Source organism: Coptis chinensis, chromosome 8 (assembly GCF_015680905.1).
Source record: "Coptis chinensis isolate HL-2020 chromosome 8, ASM1568090v1, whole genome shotgun sequence".
Taxonomy (NCBI): Eukaryota; Viridiplantae; Streptophyta; class Magnoliopsida; order Ranunculales; family Ranunculaceae; genus Coptis; species Coptis chinensis.
Window position 1 is genome coordinate 79053920 of NC_141463.1, and position 9645 is coordinate 79063564.

The window sequence follows — 9645 nt, forward strand, 5'->3', positions numbered from 1 at the left end:
CACAAATCCATTAAAATATGAATGAGTAGTTTGTCTCCCAAGTTACCCCACTTGAGATAAAATGAGTTTTTCTTGAAACAGTACGTAAAGTGAGAAAAACCTTTTCAAAAGGATGCACTTGTTCTTCGAAATAGTGCATTATGCCGAAAAGGTGCGACCTTTCGAAATGTGCCTGGTTCGAAACAGTGCATCATGCCGAAAGGTGTGACCTTTCGAAATAGGCACTGGTTCGAAACAATGTTTTATGCCAAAATGGTGTGTCTTTTCGAAACATGTGACTTTTCAAAGAGTTGCTTACTTTTTCCCAAGAGTCACTGTGTTGTTTCGAAGAGGCACCACTCACCTATAAATAGTAGATGAATTTGGAGAGAAAGACACACCAGATCACACAGAGTTATGATATTTATCTTCTCCCCCTGTTCTTAGTCAAATACTATGTTATGTTCGTTGATTCTATAGAATTGAAGTGCTAGCTTTCTACAGAAGGAAATCCGTTCTATCTTGGGAGACAGTTTCCCATAAACCTTCAAGCACCGTGAGAGGGAAAATATGTCTTAAGAACATAGTGAATCTTCACTAGGCTCGGATTTAATAATTGGTAAATTAAGTTCATTAGTTGAACTAAAATGTTTGTTTGTTTGTTGAACTAAAGGTTTGTTTATGATATATTTGTTATATCAATTTGATCTTCTTGTTTACTTAACAATAAGTATATTTTTTGAATAAGTTTCATACAGATAAAGCCAAAGAGAAGTGTGAAACAAGTTACGAAGTATGGGCATGATAAGTCAGTGAAGCATTATGGTCAACCGGACTCGGTTGCCTACGCACTGAATATCGAAGATGATGAACCAAATGACTTCGAAGAAGTTGTTAGAGATGATCATTGCAAAGATTGGTTGGTGGATATGCATGAAATGGTAGAGGCTCGTGACAAGTTTTGTACTTGGAAATTTGTTTCATTGCCTACGGGAGAAAGGGTTTTGGGTTGTAGAAGGTACTCTATGGAGTTGAGTTCCAATATTGATTGGAGGTACTCCACAAATGGTGGAGGCTCATGCATTGTTGATTGATGCCTTTCGTAGGCATGACCTTTCATGGGCGTGATTGCTCTTTGTGAGCATGACCCTTTGTGAAGAAAGCTCTTTGTGGGCACGACGTGCTCTTCGTGAGCATGACTCTTTGTGGGTGGCTCTTCGTGAGCAAGACACTCTTTGTGAGTGGCTCTTCGTGAGCAAAACACTCTTTGTGGGTGGCTCTTCGTGAGCAAGACACTATTTGTGGGTGGCTCTTTGTGGGCATGGCCCTTCGGGGCGGTTAACTGCGAGTTTCAGATGAATGTGTTCTTGCTAGATGTGTTCGGCCCGGTTTTATGTGTTAAAACCTCACCAAGGTGGAAAATGTAGAGAAAAAAAGACGTTTTTTCTCTCTTTGGTGTTAGGCGCGCCCGCTCCCTATGTATGCTTGAACAAGGGCGCGCACGCGCTCATGTCTTTGGCAACTTCCAATTACTTTAAGGCCGCCGCTTCACCGTTTTCAAAAGCGAATTGACTATTTTCGGAAGTTTTCAGAAACAGTATAAATATAAGTTTTTTCTGTAAAAACTTAACTTAACCAAAAGAAAGAAAGAGAAAAATTGTAAGAGAAAAATTATTAGTGAGTTGAGTGTTCATTCTTTGTGAGTGAATTGAGAACTCTTGTAATATGTTACTTTGGATATCTAGTAAAGCTTGGAACTCACTAATGTGGACGTAGACAAATTGCCGAACCACGATATATCCTTGTCTTGTGGTTGGTTTTCTTTTGCATTATTATCTTTACTTTATGTGTTTGTTAAATTGTTAATGAGAAACGTTGGGATATTACTTGGAGGGTGTTGAAGTCTTGTCTAGTAAGAATGATTGATCTTTGTGTAGGATTGATCTATTTGTTGTGGATAACGTTGTTTCTGCATTGTACTATTCACAACAGCTTGTGTGCCTTTTTGTGCTTGCTCATTACTTTATCACTTATTATGTCAGTCGCTACTACCATTGATAGTATTTCCAGCTTTGCATATTGTAAATAATTGACTTAAGAATCGTATAGGCGATGAGTGGTCAAACGATTGCTTAGTAACATACATTGAGAAAGAGATATTTAAAAGTATTGATTTTTAAGCGATCATGCAATGCTTTCAGAAAATGAATACTCGCCGTGGACATTTGTAATTTTTTGTTTGATTTCGAGTTTTCATAATTTTTTTTTTGTTGGATAATTAATGTACACATGTTTGGAATCCGATTTTTGGTATAATGAATTTTGAGTCGCTTTTCTAATGAGTTGCATATTAATTTGCTCACCACCACGAAATAAAATCCTGGTTCCACCACTGATCGTGCTTTACTTACTCTGGATTTTATGGGCATATGATGGTTAACATATGCCGAAGTCTTCCTTGGATATGCACATATTCTTCTTACAGTTCCCGGTAAATTGAAGGTGGGAAGTTGGCTCATAAAAATGTGCTGCAAGAAGAGTATCTTTAACCATACACATTCTTATTCCCGTAGGTAGGGATTTTCCCATAAATATTCTTTCAAGTGTTATGTCATGGAATAGTGTTACAATGGCGACAGGAACCACATTCCTAGTTCAGGGCATAAGTATCTAATGCTGATCGATCGAGCTAAAGGTTTTATGTATACATTTAAGAGGATTCTGTGGCTAAGTGGATAGAGCACTTTGTGAGTTTGTCCACTTATAAAAACGCAGGTCTCTAAAGTTTGTACGAGTAAATAATATACTTGTGTATACTTCCAACAAACATGGGACCAAAGATCAACTAAACTTTTATATATATATATATATATATATATATATATATCCATGATTATAAAGTATTCTTAAAATAAAATAAAATCTCCTGGGCAATTGTCTCTCTCATATCTTTCATCCATGTTAAGTCCATGTGTTAGTAATTTAGTATACTAAATAATATTCTACATATTATTGAGGCAGAATCGTGCTTTCAACTAGGAAGAGTTTGCCAACCAACCATTTGTGTAAAATAAAATAAAATTTCGTTAATAAGGAGAAAGAAAGTTATTTGATTCTCTTCCGGATTCTTAGTGGCTTAATACCCTATCAGAACTTAAATTTGTGCTCATCTCAAATTTCCTCCTCACTTAGCTGAGAGAAAGTTTAAAATTTTCAGTGCACCTATCTTTCAGTACCCACTTACTTTTATATTTTATACTAGGATATGTCCATGCCGTCCATGCCTACGGCCCACGAGACCTCGATGTGCTGCGGCACTATTCCGACAACTCATCACGCTTTCGTCGCAAGGTGTACACGCATCTTAGGCGCAAAATATTCGGCACAAGACCCGCGAAACAACTCAATTTATAAGTCCAGCCGCAAGGCCATCCCAATTACCCGTTATCTATAAGCCCAAATCAATTGAAGGCCTAACAGTTTATGGGCTAGCCTAACAATTTATAAGCCCCGCAATTGTTGACTTTTAGTTGATTTTTGGCAGATCCCATAAGTATTGATTACACTTAACAAAATTACACAAACTCTCCAAATACTTGGATCTGCCATGTCACAACTTACTAAAAGACAATGACAACCATTGGATGGAGACCCTACGGCCCCCACACCATTGCTTTTTATTATATAGACTAGGGTTTGCCCGTGCCCTCCGGCACGCATGAACCGGCCTGTGGCACCAACTTCGAGCTTCTGATAGAAAGCTAATGTACCACAACATATCCAGTATAAAATTTTTGTTGAAATCTTTTATCGGTTTCGAAATTTGGAGACACCTAGAAATTTATAAACCTTTTCGAAAAATATAAATTTGAAAGAGAATTGTAAACAAAAATTATTGATCGCCAGATCCTAAACGTAAACAAAATTCAACAACCAGTGTGGTTGGAACTTGATGTATGCAATGAACAAAGCACGTCAAATTACATACCAAATATAATGTCTTAAAATGATAGATTTCATTTCCTCTTCATAAATAATCATCGATCAAATCCCCGAAAAATCCAACACACACGCACTTATCCAACTAATTCACATGTGAAGATAATTTATCACTTGAGTTATGCTTTCCTCAGAGCAATTTAAATTACTCAAGGTTAACCCGATTTCAAAAAAGCAATAAAGATATATTAGTGCCATACTATACCAAAAATTTATTTATGTGACAAACTACGCAAAACTAATGAACACAGATGTAGAAGAAATGCATACACCACACACAAAAAGGTAGAATTTATTCCAATTACAAATAATTATTATGGAATTAAGCATTCAAGTACAAGTAAGTTCTAAAGTGGTCGACAATCCACCGTGTTTTGTTAACTACTTAGGTCAATGCAACAAATTTATTTTTTTCTAATGTTACGGCAAGTGGGTGCTAGTACAATTTAACTCAAAGGGAAATACAAAGGCGGATACCAAATGCGCACATAAAAGAGATTTACAGTTGGTATAACTGGTAGAAAGCTATAGAGGTTGAGTAAAAAAATTGCAAATAGCCATTAAAGGACAATGATCCAGTTGAAATCAGTAAGTTTAAGTGAAGCACATACCGGACGTGAATGATAATGGTATGGCCAGATAAAATATGTCTTTGATGGTAAATCTCAACAAAACAATTAGGGTTGTAACGTAATACTTCACCTGCTACACGCCCCATCCCTCCGAGTAGAATTCCCTTTGTAATAGTGAGGGTTTACAGCTTTCTCGAGTGAATGGGATCAATAAATGTTTTCTGCAAAATAAAGGACCTCGTATTGTCAATAAGGAACTAAAAAACTTATTACCAGCAAAAAATATTGTGAGATGGCCTTTTTAGTACACTTTCAAAAAGCAAGCTTCAAATAAAATATTGCTCTAGATTTTCTTCAAACCATTCAGTTGAATGTCATTACTTAAATTATTCAGGCCGGCCTTATTGATATTGATAAAGCTCAACCTTTTACGAACTCAGAGATTTAACAAAGAAAGGATAGTTCTAATTTTACTGTGAGATCGGCTGAACAACTGTGTCGCGTGACAATCAGCTGGACTGGACCAGTGTTCATGAAAAACTTTTTCCAATTTCCTCTAGTATTTAGTCGTGTAGTTTTTTTTTTTCAAGCGACCAAGTCTAAGCTGCATCAAATAATTTCTTGATCTAATAATTAACCTCCAGGGAGGTAGGAGTACTATCTTACGAAAAATGATGATTATTATGGAAGTCTAGGAGCTTTTAGGAAATCATTGTCTTTTGTGAGGTTGTGGATTAACATTTATGACCTTGGGTAAGTTTATGGAAACTCGCTCATTTGGATTAATTCTTGTTATATGTTACAATTCAGCCACCAGTATATTCAAAGTTGAAAAACTAAAATTTATCTCCTTATAACCATTAAACAGAACCAAGGACTCCCACCCTTAATAGAGAAGATACATTCTGCAATCATAATCTCCCACACATTCCATAACAGTTAGCTAATAACATTTGGTAACAATAGTGTTCCCAGCAAAACAATGTGACAGTGTCAAATGTTAAACATATGATATTTTGTTTCACCCCATGTAATTATGAAACGAAACCAGATTCTAGCACCTTGTCTATTCCTATATTCATGATTAGGCATCCCACAAACTATTTACTTACATGCATAACAAAATTCAAAGAATTACATCAACACATGTTTCATGCATGTAGTACCTCAATTGCATATTTCTAGATTGAAGGTATTTCCTTGATTAAATAACTTCCCAATACTTTTATGTTGTTTGCAATGGTGCTTATCATATAGCAAATGTAATTATCATGTATTCATGCTAGTTATTATTGGAATACTTCTCAGCTTTTTCCGGCAAGTTAATTCGTATTGAATTAGAGACTACACAAAAAATTTGAAAGTCGTGTCTCTGATGGAGGGAAGCATCCAATTTTATTAGGTTGTGGATTGATCTTATTGATAAAAGAAAGCTATTGTTTGACCCTAGCTAAATGATACCTATTACCGCAGCAAATGCTAGACTTGTATCACTTATAGTTCCCATTTGTGTCAGAGTGAAGATCTTGTTGGTCTAGACGTCAGAACTCTTGAAGAACTACAGGACCTTCATGTTGAGGCTATAACTAAGATCTGCAAGGCTAAGGTAATACATCTCTGTTCAATTTTTTTTTCTATAATACACACAAACACAAGAATAAGTGAATAACAAATATAATTATTAGTAAAATATTCTTAATATAGATCCGTAGAGAACAAATATTTAATGTGCAAATAATTATTATTTTGTATCTTATCTCTTGTAGTTAACAAACAGCAAATGTAGTCATGGTTAACATATTTCCCTCGTCATTGTATCCCTGAATCCAGAAAGACAGTTCACTCATCCCCTTGACAAGAAAGTTTCATCTTTGCTTAGATAAAGCAAATCATAGCCAGCTCCTCCGCGTCTTAAAAGTTTCATGTGATTATACTTGCTAAAAATCACCTTAATACAGACGGAATGAAGTCTTAGTCTTTAGGTGTGATTATACATGTTTACGTATTCAGATGTGATGATAATATCACAAGGGCTTTAGTTTTACCAATACACTCCGTGTTAAATTTTCTGTTTTCATATCTGATGATATTCTTTTTGCTCACGTTTTACAGTAATTGAAATTTTGATTATCATCATACCGATAAAATGCCTTTGTACAAGAATGCAAAATAGCAATTAAATTCAATCGGGTTCCCCACCCCTTTCTTTTGTAGATCGGTTGAGATCGTTTTCTTATTGTGTACTGTGTAACTAATTTGCACGAAACAAAATGAAAGTGTTAGAAAGTCTATTATTTCTTTTTCATAGCAAGGATCTTTCTTTATGAATGGGATATACCCATCTGCGTTATCTACAATATACACGACAAAGAAAAGAAAGGGATCTTCTCCCCTCAGATATGCTGTCGACTATGTATAACAACATAAGTCTAAAGAGAATGCAGCTACATCAATCTTTGATTAATCAAATACTTTTACAATTCTCCATTATTTCCGAGAAAGCTGTTGCATTAATATTCCCATCTTTATGCATTATGCGCTGGAAAAGTGGTTCATCATCATCACGATCCACTTTGTTCAATAAACGAAAAAAAGATTTGATGATGAGATTGTCCTTTTTCAGCCACATAAAAGGAAGAAAATCACTACAGGGGCTGATCCGGACTTGGGAAGCTGGTGCAATCTTTTGGCACCCAACCGATCTGCTTCTTCTCATTGTCATAAATCACCAACGGATCTTGGAGCCAAATATCCGCACATTGATAAAAGGAAGATGGGAACTCATTAAGAAATTATAGCTCGGGATATCTTAGAATTGAGCTTTGAGAAAGTTTACCCCCAATGATGTTAAGATCTTCCAAACCTACTTCACTACCATTAAGAATGCCCAAGCACACGCGTTTCCATCGACTAACAAACAAATGGTGTTAGAATGTATCCGATAATATAGTTTTTGTGTCCTATTACTAAAATATTAAGCAATACGTCTTTCAATGATCATATAAGCTTCGGGGAATAACAAGCAGCTTTCTTTCCATTGAAGTTCAATATTACTGGATGAAGTACTTCTTGACATCTTGGAGGGATTTGAATGGTTTTTGCCTTTCCAGTAGACGGGAGAGTCTCATCATCTACTTTCAGTGGCTTTCCATTTAAATCTTTCCTTATCCGGAAATTCATAAGTCTGTTTTCTCAGATATGATAAGATGAACTCAAAAGGGAGTTACATCACGGAATTCATAAAAGCTTTTTTCTTGATATGAAATGAAAGCACGGTAGGCACGCAAGTTGAAATAAGTGTAGGAACTCCCCTTTGTCGAATATTGTTATAAGTCCTTTAACACTTGTAGACTTTGTTCCATAAACAAGCTCTGCAGGGCGGCGAATAGTGCTTGCTTGGTTGAAAAATAGGAAAATTGCATGTCAACAATTATAGATTGCAAGATACATTAATATGTAGAAACGGGATATCTGGGTAAGGAGTCGAGCTTACTTTCGGACGAACGACTTCGGGACATTGGTGTCCAAACTACTCCTGAAGAAGGTACATGATCATCACCAAAGAAGAGAAAACCTCCACCACGCCAAGCGCTCATGCGGTGCCCGATTACATTTCGTGTTATTATACCAAATTCTGGTGAGATACAATCTTTGGATTCCCCATTGCCAAGGCCAAGAACTCCATCGTGTTAGATATGGTAGGATCGGATACTTGTTGGTCATATCCACATCTGTGGATATTGTAAAAATCACAAGGCACAAAAGCATATTCCACACTTACTTAACCGATGAATCATAAAGAGGCAAAAAGCATATTCCAAGTTACCCACCCAAACCATCAAAAGTCGCCTGCTCAACCGATAAATCGGCAAAACCTACAATGCATGGATCAACCATCATAATTAAACAAAATCAACAAACCAAACACAAGAATGCAAAATAAGATGAACCGGAAAAGCATTACTAACCAAAGCCGGTGAGGTTTCCTAACTCCCCGACCTCACAAGAGGCCTCTTTCAAACTTTTTCCAACAATTTCAGCGGCCGAATCGAATACCATCTCCAAAATCCAATCCACCAATCTCCTTAAAACTCACCAACTCCCTCTATCCCTTATAACACCAAACTCGGAACCAACTCCCCGATTTCTCCATGTAAAAACATTTGAACTAAAACAACAACAAAGAAAAAAATGACCCGCGAGACATATCCAATCAAGATAATCCACCTTCTCAAACATAAAAAAAATGAAAAATCAAGATCCAAACTTCAAGAAAAGAGAAATAAAGGAAAAGGAAGATAAGAAGAGGATAGAGTAGCATACCTGACATGGGTCCGAGAGTGGGGTTGCAGATCTGAGAAGAGAAGAAAGAGAATTGAACCTAAACGTTTTTACCCTATATTATAGAAGAAAATGATATTGTGAAACTGCACTAAAAGTTAGAGAATAGCACACCACTTAGGATATCTTGAAACAGCCATGTCACAACTTAGAAAAGACAATGGTAACCACTGGATGGAGGCCCTGCGGGCCCCACACCATTGTGTTTTATTAGATACTAGGGTATGCCCGTGCCGTACGGCACTGATAGAGTCGCCTGCGACGCTAACTTTGAAGAAGTAGCCTAAACATTGACTGGAGTTAACATTATCCTCAAGCAGGAATAAACTTACAGGTTATGGTCGAGAAACGGTATTTCAAGATCCCGTAGCTTTGTAGAGTTCACAAAGCTCCGGTCATCTACATTTATAATATTTGCTGAATAATAGAGGAACAATTATACATTCGGTCTTAAAGAGGCCCGAGAACACATGAACCGAACCACTCCTTCAAAGAACAAACAATAGCCGGACCTCATTTTATTAGTGTACATAAAGAGGCGACATATAATATTTGCTTTATTAGTGTACATAAAGCATTGTACATAAAGAATGAATCAAATGAAAACTGAAGTCGAAATGAATGAAAACTCAAGTCGGAATGAATGAACAAAAGCATTGTACATAAATAACAAAAGATTACATTTCATTGGGCTGAAGTTTGTCATTTGGCTTGGAATCAAATTACATTTTTCGGGGATGGTTCGTTAGTTCGA

The 9645-nt window shown here is 36.4% G+C and overlaps 1 pseudogene; it reads right to left on the reverse strand.

The window, feature by feature from the left end:
* Window positions 1-7195: 7195 nt before the first annotated feature.
* Window positions 7196-8880, reverse strand: LOC147483302 (aspartic proteinase Asp1-like; annotated as a pseudogene).
* Between the last annotated feature and the right edge of the window lie 765 nt (window positions 8881-9645).